Here is a 14,877-nt window from a genome sequence, read left to right on the forward strand (position 1 = left end):
AATAATGAGACTCCTTCCTTCCACTTGAGGAGTGGAGACAAAAGAGTAGGGAGGACTTTGACTTATATCTTGGATACCAACTCAGCCACATCAGGATAGGGCAATGGTCAGTCATGAGGCCCCCTTTCCAGGTCCTAGCTCTCACTTGACATTTCTAGGCACCCCGTGGGTCAGAAGGGAACCGGTTGCCTTGAAGGGAAGAACTCAATTTTGGCAGGATTCATCACCGGCTAACTCAACAGCCCTTGGGTCTGAATAACCAGCAATGATATCCAGGTACTATGTCAAGGGTCTTGGGTGAGACTGTGAGACTTGCTGGCTTCAGATCAGACTCAGCACATTCCCAACTATGGTAGCTATGGGGTGAGACTTCTTCTGCTTGAGAAAAGTGGAGGGAAATGTAAAGAGGACTTTGATTTTCACCTTAGGTACCAGCTTGGACACAATGGGGTACAGCAGCAACTGGACTCCTGGGGTCCCTGATTCTAGGACTTGGCTCTTGGATGACATTTCTAAACCTGCCCTGGGGCACAGTGGAGGCCACAGCCCTGAAGGGTGAGTCCCCGGCCTAGAAGCATTCACTGTAAGTTGACTGAAGAGCCCTTGGGAACATTGGCAGTAGTGTGGCAGTACTCTCTGTGGGCCTGGGGTGGTGGTAGCCATCCGATGAGGCTCTCCTGCTTTTGGAAAGGGAAGGAAAGAGTGGGAAAGTCTACATCTTGTGATTTGAGTGCCAGCTCAGGTGCCGTACAATAGAACACAGAACACAGGGTAGACTCCTGAGGTTTTTGACTCTAGTCTCTGACTCCCAGATAGTACCTCTGGGGACTTGGGGGAACTTGTCACCCTGATAAGAATGACAGAGGCCTGGCTGGCTTTGTTACCTGCTGATTGTAGAGCCCCAGGGCCTTGAGCAAACATAGGCCGTAGCTAGGGAATGGTTACAGAAGGGGTGAGACCCAGTGCTGTGCTGGCCCAGCACAGTCCTTGGTGGCCACAGGGGGGCTTGTGTCACTCCACTCTGAACTCCAGGTGTCTCAAAACAGAGAGAGAGACTGTTTGGGAGAAAGTAAGGGATGAAAACAGGAATCTTTGCCTGGTAATTCAGAGAATTCTTCTGGATCTTGTCCAAGACTGTCAAGGTGGTACCTCTACAAGTCTGCAAGAATCACACTGTTACTGGGCTTGAGGTGCCCCCTAAAGCAGATAGAGCTTAGATCACAATACTCAAGTCCTTTTGAACATGTAGAAAGCCTTCCTAAGAAGGACAGGTACAAACAAGTCCAGACTGTGAAGACTACAATACCTAACCTTTATAATTAATAGCTAAATGCCTAGACACAGACAAACGTCTACAAGTATCAAGATAATCTAGGAAAATATTACCTCACCTAGTGAACTAAATAAGGCACCAGGGACCAACCAATCCTGGAGAAACAGAGATATATGACCTTTCAGAAAGGGAATTCAAAATAGCTGTGTTGAGAAAACTCAAAGAAATTCAAGATCACACAGAGAAGGAATTCAGAATTCTATCAGATAAATTTAACAAAGAGATTGAAATAATGAGAAAAATAAAGCAGAAATTCTGGAGCTGAAAAATACACTTGGCATATTGAAGAATACATCAGAGTTTTTTTTTTTTTGAGACAGAATTTTGCTCTGTCACCCAGGCTGGAGTGCAGTGGTGCGATCTCAGCTCTCTGCAAGCTCTGCCTCCCGGGTTCACACCATTCTCCTGCCTCAGACCCCGGAGTAGCTGGGACTACAGGCGCCCACAACCATGCCCGGCTAATTTTGTTTTTGTAATTTTTGTAGAGACGGGGTTTCACCATGTTAGCCAGGATGGTCTCGATCTCCTGACCTCATGATCTGCCTGCCTCATCCTCCCAAAGTGCTGGTATTATAGGCGTGAGCCACTGCGCCCGGCCACATCAGAGTTTTTTCATAGCAGAGTTGATCAAGCAGAAGACAGGCTATTTGAAAATATACAGTAAGAGAAGACAAAAGAAAAAGTAATAAAAAACAATGAAGCACGTCTATAGCATCTAGAAAATAGCTTCAAAAGGGCAAATCTAAGAGTTATTGGCCTTAAAGAGGAAGTAGAGTGGTAGGGGTAGAAAGTTTATTGAAAGGATTAATAACAGAGAACATCTCAAGTCCAGAGAAAGATATTAATATTGAAGTACAAGAAGTTTATAGAACACCAAGCAAATTTAACTCAAAGAAGACTACCTCAAAGCATTTAATAATCAAACTCCCAAAGGTCAAAGGTAAAGAAAGGATCCTAAAAGCAGGAAGAAAAAAGAAGCAAATAACGTACACCATAGCTTCAATACATCTGGCAGCAGATATTTCAGTGGAAACCTTGTAGGCCAAGAGAGAGTGGCATCACGACCTATTTAAAGTGCTGAAGGAAAAAAACTTTTACTCTAGAATATCATATCCAGTGAAAATAGCCTTCAAACATGAAAAAGAAAGAAAGACTTTCCTAGACGAGCAAAAGCTGAGGGCCTTCATCAACACCAGACCTGTCCTGTAAGTAATGTTCAAGGGAGTGCTTTAATCAGAAAGAAAAGGATATTAATAAGCAGTGAGGAATCATCTGAAAGTACAAAACTCACTGATAACAGTAAGTGCATAGAAAAATACAGAATATTACAACACTGTAACTGTGGTGTATAAACTACTTTTATCTTAAGATGAAAAATTATGAAAAATAATAACTTCCACTTGAGGAGTGGAACAAGTTTTCAAGACAGCAAGTTTTAGAGATACAGACAGTACAATAAGATATGAAGAGTAACAACAAAAAGTTAAAAAGTTTGGGGACAAAGTTAAGGCTTAGAATCTTTATTAGTTTTTTTTTTGTTTGATTTTTGTTTCCTTGTTTATGCAAGCAGTGTTAAGTTGTTATCAAGTTAAATCAATGGATTATAAAATAGTATTTGCAATCCTCATGGTAACCTCGAACCAAAAAACATACAATGGATACACAAACATACACAAAAATAAAAAACAAGAAACTAAATTATATCACCATAGAAAATTGCTTTCACTAAAAGGAAGACAGGAAGGAAAGAAAGAAGAAAGGGAAGATCACAAACCAGCCAGAAAACAAATCACAAAATGGCAGAAGTAAGTCCTTACTTATCAATAACATTGAATGTAAATGGACTAAATGATCCCATCAAAATACATAGAGTGGCTGAATGGATTTTTAAAAAAAGACCCAATGGTCTACTGCCTACAAGAAATGTACTTGGTTTGTTAAGACACCCAGAGTGAAAATAAAGGAATGGAAAAACATATTCCACACAAATGGAAACCAAAAAGAGCAGGAACACCTACACTTAAATCAGACAAACTAGATTTCAAGACAAAAACTATAAGAAGAGACAAAGAAGGTCACTACATAATGAAAATGGGTCAATTCAGCAACAGGATATAACAATTTTAAATACAAATGCACTTGATACTGGAGCACCCAGATATACAAATCAAATATTAGAACAAAAGAGAAATAGACCCTGATACAATAAAAGCTGGAGACTTCAACATCCCATTTTCAGCATTGAAAAGATCTTCCAGACAGAAAATCCACAAAAAAACTTACTCTGCACTATAGACCAAAAGAATCTAATAGATATTTATAGAATATTTCATCCAACTCCTGCAGAACACACATTCTTTTCCCAGCACATGGCTCATTCTCAAGGATAGACCATATGTTAGGTCACAAAACCAGTCAAAACATTAAAAAAAAAAAGAGAAAATATCAAGCATCTTCTCTGACCACAATGGAATAAAACTAGAAACTAATAGCAAGAGGAATTTTGGAAATTATACAGATACATGGAAATTAAACAATACACTCCTGAACCACAGAAATTCAAAGGATCATTTAGTGGCTACTATGGATCACTAAAGACAAAACCAGACAAAGACCCCTCAAAAAAGGAAAACTACAGGCCAATATCTCTGATAACTATTGATGCAAAAATCCTCAACAAAATACTGGCAAACCAAATTTCACAATACATTAAGATCATTCATCGTGACCAAGTGGGGTTTATCCCTGGCAGGCAAGGATGTTTCAATGTATGCAAATGAGTCCATGTGATACATCATATCAACAGAATGAAGGATAAAAACCATATGATTATTTCAATTGATGCTGAAAAAGAATTTGGTAAAATGTAACATCCCTTCATAAAAATCCCCAAAAATCTGGGTATAGAAAGAAAACACTTCAGCATAATAAAAGCCATATAGGACATACTCACAGCGAGTATCATACTGAATGAGGAAAAACTGAAAGCCTTTCCCCTAAGGTCTGGAACACCACGAGGATGTCCACTTTCACCACTGTTATTAAATGTAGTACTTGAAGTCCTAGCTAGAGCAATCAGGCAAGAGAAAGAAATAAAGGGTATCCAAATTGGAAAATAAAAAGTCAAATTATTCTTGTTTACAGATGACATAATCTTACACTTGTAAAAACCTAAAGACTCAACCAAAAATTATTAGAACTGATAAACACATTCAGTAAAGTGGCAGGATACAAAATCAACATACAGAAATCAGTAGCATTTCTCTATGCCAATAGTGAACAATCTGAAAAAGACATCAAGAAAGTAATCTCATTTACACTAGCCACAAATAAAATTAAATACCTAGGGATTAACAAAAGAGGTGAAAGGTCTCTATAATGACAACGATAAAACACTGCTAAAAGAAATTGATGAGGACACCAAAAAATGGAAAGATATTCCATGTTCGTGGATTGGAAGAACCAATATTGTTAAAATGTCCATACTACCCAAAGCAATCTACAGATTCAATGGAATCCTTATCAAAATACAGACATTCTTCATAGAAATAGAAAAACGATTCTAAAATTTATATGGAACCACAAAAGACCCTGAATAGTCAAAGCTGTCCTAAGCAAAAAGAACAAAACTGGAGGAATCGTATTATCTGACTTTAAATTATATTTCAGAGCTATAGTAACCAAAACAGCTTGATACTGGCATAAAAACAGACATATAGACCAATGGAACAGAATAGAGACCCCAAAAACAAATCCACACACTTACAGTGAACTCATTTTTGCCAGAGGTGCCAAGAACATACACTGGGAAAAAGACAGTCTCTCCAATAAGTGGTGCTTGGAAAACTGGATATCCATATGCAGAAGAATGAAATGAGACCCCTATCTCTCACCACATACAAAGTTCAAATAAAAATGGATTAAAGACTTAAATCTAAGACCCTAAACTGTGAAACTACTATGAGGAAACATTAGGGAAACTCTCCAGGACATTGGCCTGGGCAAAAATTTCTTTAGCAATATTTCACAAGCCCAGGTAACCAAAGCAAACATAGACAAATGGTATCACATCAAGTTTTTGTGCACAGCAAAGAATACAATCAACAATATGAAAAGGCAATTCACAGAATGAGAGAAAATATTTTAAAACTACCCATATGGCAAGGGATTAATAATCAGAATATATAAGGAACTCAAATAACTCTCTAGGAAAACATCTAATAACCCAATCAAAACATGGGCAAAAGATTTGAATAGACATTTCTCTAAAGAAGGCCTACAAATGACAAGCAAGCATTTGAAAACGTGCTGAACATCATTGATCATCAGAGAAATGCAAATCAAAACTACAATGAGATATCATGTCACCCCAGTGAAAATGCCTTATATCCAAAAGACAGGCAATAATAAATGCTGGCAACGATGCGGAGAAAAGTGAACCCTCGTACACTGTTGGTGGGAATGTAAATTAGTACAACCACTGTGGAGAACAGTTTGGAGGTTTCTCACAAAACTAAAAATAGAGCTACCATACAATTCAGCAATCCCACTGCTGGGTATGTACTCAAAATAATGGAAACATTATATTGAAGAGATATCTGCACTCTCATGTTTGCTGTAGCTCTGTTCACAATAGCCAAGATTTGGAAAATAACCTAAGTGTCTGTGAACAGATGAATGGATAAAGAAAATGTGGCAGATATACACAGTGGAGTGCTATTCAGCCATAAAAAAGAATGAGGTTCTGTCATTTACAACAACCTGAATGCAACTGGAGGTTATGATGTTAAGTGAAATAAGTCAGACACAGAAAGACAAATATCACATGTTCTCACTTATTTGTGTGACTAAAAGATCAAAACAATTGAACCTATGGAGATAGAGAGTAGAAGCATGGTTACCGGAGGCTGAGAAGAGTAGTAGGGGGCTTGAGGGGAGGGGAGGATGGTTAATCGGTAAAAACAACCAAAATAATTGAATGAATGGGACCTGGTGTTTGATGGCACAACAAGGTGACTATAGTCAATAGTAATTTGTTTGTGCATTTTAGAATAACTAGAAGAGTATAACTGGACTGTTTATAACATGGGAGATAAGTGCTTGAGGGGACAGATGCCCCATTTTTTATGATGTGGTTGTCACACAGTGTATGCCTGTATCATGGCATCTCATGTGCCCCATAAATATATACACCTGCTGTGTACTCACAAAAAATAAACAGTTTAATAAAAGATGATTTTCGTATTTAATGATTCTCAACTTTACAATTTTATTTTCCATATAACAGTGTCGTTTTAGGAGAGTTTTACTTGTACATTTATTTATTTATTTATTTATTTATTTATTTATTTATTTATTTATTTATTTATTTATTTATAACTAGCAAGTATGAAGGCAAGAGACTCTGGTCCAGGGCAGCTGTACTTTCCTCGAGGTCTGCATCTCCAGATGGCTCTCTGCCGCATCCTGGCTATGGCTCTTGCAGTTTCTGCATGGCCAGCCAGGCTCCAGGTAGCCTTCCTGGTTCTCCCTGCTACTCAGGTACCCCTCCTGCAGGCTGACCCAGTGCCCTGTTCTTCCTCTGTCACAGTGCTCATCAGTGTAGGACTCTTCCCTTGACTCTATACGGATCCCCGCTTTGTTCAGCACTGATTGTCATGCCTAGAATAACCCTTGGCACATAAGATGCACTCAATACCTCCCATGCAGCCATGAGCAATGCCTGACTGTGGGTAGCAGGGCACAGCAATTATTCCTGGATGTAGGTCCACAGTAGGGGTCAGCATACCACTTTTGGCCAAGGCCTTTGGGAGAGGATAAATTCTTTAAAAGTTGCTATGAGCTCAAGTTGCATGGGTTTTTTTGTTTGTTTTTGTTTTTTAAGTAGCCAGACAAGGCATTCCAGAGATACAGCATTCTTTTTTTTTTTTGAAATGGAATCTCACTCTCTCTACCAGCCTGGAGTACAGTGGTGTGATCTTGGCTCACTGCAAGCTCCACCTCCCGGGTTCGAGTGATTCTCCTGCCTTAGCCTCCCGAGTAGCTGGGATCACAGGTGTGTGCCACCACACCTGGCTAATTTTTGTATTTTTTTAGTAGAGATGGGGTTTCACCATGTTGGCCAGGCTGGTCTTGAACTCTTGACCTCAGGTGATCTCCCTGCCTTGGCCCCTCAGAGTGCTGGGATTACAGGTGTGAGCCACAGCACTCGGCCCGAGATAGATTATTCTCTAGAGCAGCAGTCTCCAACCTTTTTGGCACCAGCGACTGGTTTTGTGGAAGACAATTTTTCCACCAGGTCAAGGGTGGGGAGGTCGGATGGTTTTGGAATGAAACTGTTCCACTTCAGATCATCAGGCATTAGTTAGATTCTCATAAGGAGTGCAACCTAGATCCCTCACATGCGCAGTTCACTGGGGTTCACATTCCTATCAGAATCTAATGCCATCACTGGTCTGACAGGAGGCATAGCTCAGGTGGCAATGCTCGCTGGCCTGCAGCTCACCTCCTACTATGGCCTTGTTCCTCACAGACCACCAACCAGTACTGGTCCATGGCCTGGGAGTTGGGGACCCCTGCTCTAGAGCATTCTACAGACATCTATATACTTCGCATTCTGTTACTGAAAGACATTCAATTAGTTCAGTTTTAGAGCTCTGCCACAGAACCACCTTCAGTGAAGATTCAAGTGCTGTAAATGAGGCTGGATCCAGCACCAGGGAGTGGGAGTGGGTTCAGAATCTAGCTTTCATATCAGGAGATAAGTATGACTCAGCACACTCTGGTCTGGACGCCTCTGCTGATCACTTCCCTAGACATTCTAACAGCACTCTGTGCCTCAATTTCCTTATTTGGAAAATGAAGAGAATAAGCACACATATTTCATGGGGTTGCATGAGAATCAAAGGAACTAGTATTTCATGAAGTACATAGTGCCTGGCACACAGTAAATGCTACAAACAAACAACAAAAGAGCCTGTGGTCACCTTCTAGTGCATCTTAACTCTACCCCCAGCACAGGCTTAACTTCCCAAGAACTGCAGCCGTTCCCCCAGGGCAGAAAGCAATCTTCCTCTTGCTCCTTCCTCTCTACCTCCACTCCTAGTTGTGTTCCTTGGGACCCAGAATGGTTTTCCAGTTCTTGACAAGTCAGAGATATCTCAGTATCCATTTCCTATCTCCAGATTCTGAGCTTCTGAGGGCACAGCCACTTTGTAAATGGCTGCACTCAGTATATAAATGTTCATTGAATGAATGAATGCATGCATGAAGCAAAGGCGGAGCCCACTTAAAGGAAGCCTGTGACTTTGTCATTGGTTTTAGAACCTATCAGCCTTCCTTTTATCCTCCACTTGGATCCTCTACCTCTGTTCCATGTCCTTTGTTTCTAGCTCCATGGCAAAGGAGTCAATTTTCTGTCTGTCCTTCTTGCCTTTCATTTCTCTTTCACCCCTGATTATTGTCCTGTGGTCCTTAACTTCACATCCCGAGGCCTGAAGATTAATGTCTCCACTCAACTCCTCAGCTGGACAGGGCTCTGGGTGTCTTGCTAACTGGGGCCCTTCTCACCTAGGAGTGGTGCAGTCCCAAGTCTGCAGGCTAGAGGGCATCATCTGCTCCAACAAGGTCAGCAGCAGCAGAAGCAGCACCTTCTCACTTGGGCCAGAGGTTCTCAGCTTTTTCAGACCAGCCACCCTATGAGTGGGGAGAAAGAACTCAAGACTTCACCTCTTCTTCCTCACCTCCTCAATGGCTCCAAAATGTCCCTCACACCTGGCTCAAGAAGAGCAAGGTGTAAGTCTAGATGAGATACCCCTTAGGCAGAGTGCAGGCAGGGTCCTTCCAGTACCACTAGGTGGCTAGAAATGGTGTCTAATGTGAAAGTTGTTGGATAGTAGAGAGCTCAGTCTCTGCAGGAAACCAGTGAACGAAAAAGTACTTTGAAGGCCAGAGTTTGAGACCAGCCTGGGCAACATAGCGAGACACCACAGCTACAAAAATAAAAAATTAGCCAGGCATGGTGGTGAATGCCTGTAGTCTTAGCTACTAAGGAGGCTAAGATGTGAGGGTTGCTTAAACCCAGGAGTTTGAGGTTACATTGAGCTATGACTACACCACTGCACTCCAGCCTGGATGACAAAGCAAGACCCTGCCTCTATATGTCTCTCTCTCTAAAAAAAAAAAAAAAAAAAAAAGGTGCTTTGAATTTGAAATTAGGGAAACACATCAGTAAGCAAGTCAGTTGACCTATTGTGATGTATGATGTTGGCCTAGATTCTGAGTGGGTTACCAAAGGAAAACAGTCACTGATTCTTAGAACGTCTCAGAGTATAGTTTCTCAAGTTCATGCTCACAGTTCATTGCAATTCCACCATTTTTTAAAACTTTCTTCAACACCTGCTCCTGAACCCCAACCAACATCCACGAGTTGCCATCCCTCAGGTACGGGAGGTAGAAGTGCTCTCTGGCCTCAGGAATTTTGTGCCATCTTTTCTTGCTGGAAGGAGTAAGGGTTCTTCTGACCCTGCCACATTCTCCATCTTCAAAGCTCACAAACCCATTAGTCTGTCAAGGCCTTGCTCAAACCAAACTTTCTCTAAGAAATATCAGATACCCTCCTTGTCCCTCAGAAGGAATCTCAGTGCCTTTCTCCTCTCCTCACCCAAATGCCTATTATGAACATAGACTCTGAATTTTTTAGGAATGTTCTGATAACAAATTCCTTCCCATCATCCCCTTAATATCGTCTCATTTTTTTCAGACTGTGTGTCACAACTGTGGAGTTGTGGTCATCATGCCCACAGGTATTACAGCAAGGCCTCTTAACATTTTGTGTGCCACAGATTCCTTTGGCATGCCAGTGAAGCTTATGAACTCAGAATACTATTTCTAAATGCATAAAATAAAAGAAATAGGGTTATAAAGGAAACTAGTAGTAGTAAAATATAGCTATCAAAATATGGAAATGACAAATAGGTAATATATATGTGCTTTTTTACTAATGCATTAATGCATGATCTAGCAGTAGGCCCACAAACTGCTGACATTTCTAAGTAGTAACGACTATAAGTGATATTTTGAGATACCTGAAACCACTGTAATGTGATACAAAAATATTTGTGATTTCTATCAGTGACAAAGTCATTGGTACTGTTAATATTATTGTGGTTTGTATTTGTTGCCTATCCTTATAATTGAAGAAAATGCTGAATTTCAATTAGGGGTTAGCAAAAAGAAAAGATGTAGTGTCTTCCCATCTACCTTCTCCAAAGTTAAGAACTCCTGCCTTAGAGGGTCTGTTGCCTTCATGACGCTATGGGGTCCCATGGAGGGGGATCCCAAGAGACCATGTCTTTTCCACTTTGGTAGCCCTTGGGTCAATCCAGCTTAGTGCTCACACATGGGAGACTCTCTGTGCTTGTTTGTGAAATTGAAAGGAAAAGAACTGGCCTGGCGTGGTGGCTCACGCCTGTAATCCCAGGACTTTGGGAGACTGAGGTGGGTGGATCGCTTGAGCCTAGGAGTTTAAGACCAGCTTGGGCAACAGGGTCAAACCTTGTCTCTACTAAAGACACAAAAATTAGCCAGGCATCGTAGCATGCACCTGTAATCCCAGCTACTTGGGAGGCTGAGGCATGAGAATTACTTAAACCCAGGAGGCGGAGGTTGCAGTGAGCAGAGATCACACCACTGTACTCCAGCCTGGGTGACAGAGTGAGACTCATTCTCAAAAAAATAAATTAATAAAATAAAAGGAAAGTAACTGGTACATCCCTACTCTCTCAGGTGAAGAAACTGTTAAATCAAGTCCTTCTCTGGATTTTTGTTCCCAACTCCAATTCCAGAGGAGGAAATAAATGCCTAGTGTCTCTTGCTCTGCAGGCAGGCAGCGGGAGGAATTAACCAACTTTGGGGATCCAGCTATGCCAGAGGAAGTCTCGGGAGAAAGCCTGGAAACAAGTTGAGCTGGTTAAACAGAGCATGATGAAAAAAACGCAGGAAAGGGAAATGACGTCACTCATGCTGGCAGCTTTGAGGACAAGGAACCGAAAATGTACGCTTTTGATAGTCAGCTACCCTGCTCATCCCACCCTGCTGTCTCCCAGGAAGGTAGCTGGAATTGCAGGCAGGGCAAAGCTCCCAGCACTACCTGCCTGGGAGTGGCAAGGGCCTTCACCTGCCCACCTTGTGAACTGAGGTTTTTTTTCCTCCAGCAGAACTGAAGGCCCATGTACTTCCCTGCAAAGTGATGCAACTGGGCAGGAAGCTCAGATGTCAGCAACTGTGACGTCTTAGACAGGGAAAACCCTGCACTGCAAACTCAGATCTTGCTTTGGAAAAAAAGGACCGGCTGGATTTTCTCCTTGCTGTCTAAAAAATTGTTTCCTGCCCAAAAATGGCTTGGTTAGGAAGCTAAGTTTGTTTCCTAAGAAGGAATTCTCCTTCTCTTCCTTCTGCCAGGCTTACCTTTACAATGCCACTGGCACTGATTATAGCCTGACTCCTGGCTTTGGAACCTCACTTTCTCAAGCTGGCTTGAAGTGCCCATGAAATGTACCCCTGGCTTCTCTAACACAGCTGCATCCCCCATCTGTTCCATTTGAGCACTAGCAAGGTGCCAAGCACTTGCTGCCCTTGAAGACCCCATGGTTCGTGCACAGCTATTCCCACATCTCTCCCCTACTGTAAGAGTCTTCAGTGGCCCTATGGCCTTAAGGGGGAAAAGTCAAGAATTACAGAATTAAGGCCGGGCGCGGTGGCTCAAGCCTGTAATCCCAGCACTTTGGGAGGCCAAGATGGGCGGATCACGAGGTCAGGAGATCGAGACCATCCTGGCTAACACGGTGAAACCCCGTCTCTACTAAAAAAAATACAAAAAACTAGCTGGGCGAGGTGGCGGGCGCCTGTAGTCCCAGCTACTTGGGAGGCTGAGGCAGGAGAATGGCGTAAACCCGGGAGGTGGAGCTTGCAGTGAGCTGAGATCTGGCCACTGCACACCAGCCCGGGCGACAGGGCAAGACTCCGTCTCAAAAAAATTAAAAAAAAAATTACAGAATTAAGAAAGCCAAGTAGAAAGGGGTTTAATAATCATTTAATTTATTTTCCCATAATTTACAGATAAGGAAGGGAAGTGATTTTACCAAGATCACACAATGAGGTGAAGGTAAAGCTAGAGCTAGAACTTAAGTTTCTAGACTCCCAGGTCAAATTTATATTCCTTGGTATGGTATTCTTGGTCGTTAATATTACAGCCATATTTCCAACTTGATTCTCCATGGCTTCTCCCCATGAAACTGAGCTCCAGCCTAACAAATCTATTTGCCAGTCCTCAAGTACCTTGTGGGTCTTTCTGTCCTCTCATTTCTATTCTGAATGTCCTTTGTTCAACATCACCCTCCTCTCTACCCCTCCCCAGCATCTCTGCTCATTTAAATGCTGCCCACCCCTCAAGGCTCAGCTCAAGCTCTCTTATGTGATAGTGCCCTCCTCTGTGCCCCTTGGCACTTAACTTTCTGTGTGGTCAGCAGTATTGATCTTGGTTCTGCAAGCATACCACTTATCCTCCAAGGCTGTAGGCAGGCAGTGGCCAGAGACCTGCCTGGGGCATCTCTGCAATCCTCACAGCATTCAGCACAGTGTCTTGCACATAATAGGCATTTAATAAATATTTATTGAAAGGATGGCTTTTAAGATCTATCAGACACAAGGATGATAAAAATGATCTTTCATGTTTATAGGTTTATATAAATATGCATATATATATATATATATGAAACTCCTGCCAACTGGATGAGCCAGACAGATGATGTAGGTGTTATCTCCATTTTATTAATGAAACTCTGAATTCCTGAAAGGTGTAAAAACTAGACCTGGGTCACCCAAGTTCACCCTGAAAATTGGTGAGAAAGTGAATATTAGGACTGGGTCTTCTGGCTCTTGGTCCCATGTGATCTTCAGTGCTAATACCCTCTACCCTGTTTCCACTGAAGCCTCATTTCTTCTACCAGAATTATGAGATGGGAAAAGCTTCCTTCTCAGTCTCATTTTAAGAAAAGCTATTTACAGCCGGGCGCGGTGGCTCAAGCCTGTAATCCCAGCACTTTGGGAGGCTGAGATGGGTGGATCACGAGGTCAGGAGATCGAGACCATCCTGGCTAACACGGTGAAACCCCGTCTCTACTAAAAAATACAAAAAGCTAGCCGGGCGAGGTGGCGAGCGTCTGTAGTCCCAGCTACTTGGGAGGCTGAGGCAGGAGAATGGCGTAAACCCAGGAGGCAGAGCTTGTAGTGAGCTGAGATCCGGCCACTGCACTCCAGCCCGGGCAACAGAGCGAGACTCCGTCTCAAAAAAAAAAAAAGCTATTTACTATGGGAGTTTCTCATGCGTTAAGAGTGTCATGTAGTGGAATGAACACTTGCTGAATACAACTTTGGGGTCTGCTTTTTACCAGCTGAATGACCTTGGGCAAGTTACTTCACCTCTTTGAACTGTGGTTTCCCCATTTATACAATGAAGGAATTAGACTTGTTGTTCTTAAAACTCACTTCTTGCTCTAACAGTCCAGGAAGAACAGTCTATCATTAGATAAGGAAATTCTAGCCATTGAGGTAGAATTCCTTAATTGAAAAAATCTGTGGACCTTCCAGGACTTACTGGAGAAGATGTGTGTCAGGGGAGCCCCAGGGTCCCCTCATAAGTTAAATCATAGAGCTCATGCTTTAGAACACAGCAGAAAGAAGGAACAGTGAGAAATCAATATATTCATTCCATAGTCATCAAATGTTCACTGAGTACCTACCAGGAGCGTTTGGGTGTTGGGACCAAGAAGATGAACAAGGAGCTCTCTATTTGTGAGAGATAGAGACATGCAACTAAAAAATAATAATTGACTGTGATAAATACAAAAAGCAATATACAAGGTAAAGTTAAGGTGAAACGGTGGGAGGAATCAGTTTCGCCTTGGGAAATGGGGGTGAAGAGAGATTAGGGTGAGGCAGGGGAAGTTTTGCAGAGGAGATGAGGTAAGTTGGTATCTGTACAGAACGTGATATGCAATGTGGGCAGTGAATTTTAAAAGAATGAAGTATTTTCAACTGGGTGTGGGATCACACCTGTAATCCCAACAATTTGGGAGGCTGAGGAGGGTGGATTGTTTGAGCCCAAGAGTTTGAGACCAGCCTGAGCAACACGGTGAAACCCCCATCACTACAAAATATAAAAAAAACTTAGCCAAGTATGGTGGCACACACGGTAGTCCCAACTACTCCGGAGGCTGAGACCAGGGACCACTTGAACCCAGGAAATTGCAGTGAGCTGTGATTGTGCCACTGCGCTTCAGCCTGGGAGACAGAGAGGGACCCTGTCTTAAAAACAACTCAAGGCTGGGCGCGGTGGCTCAAGCCTGTAATCCCAGCACTTTGGGAGGCCAAGATGGGCGGATCACGAGGTCAGGAGATCGAAACCATCCTGGCTAACACGTGAAACCCCGTCTCTACTAAAAAATACAAAAAACTAGCCGGGCGAGGTGGCGGGCGCCTGTAGT

Source organism: Colobus angolensis, unplaced genomic scaffold (assembly GCF_000951035.1).
Source record: "Colobus angolensis palliatus isolate OR3802 unplaced genomic scaffold, Cang.pa_1.0 Scaffold100, whole genome shotgun sequence".
In the NCBI taxonomy this organism is placed as follows: Eukaryota; Metazoa; Chordata; class Mammalia; order Primates; family Cercopithecidae; genus Colobus; species Colobus angolensis.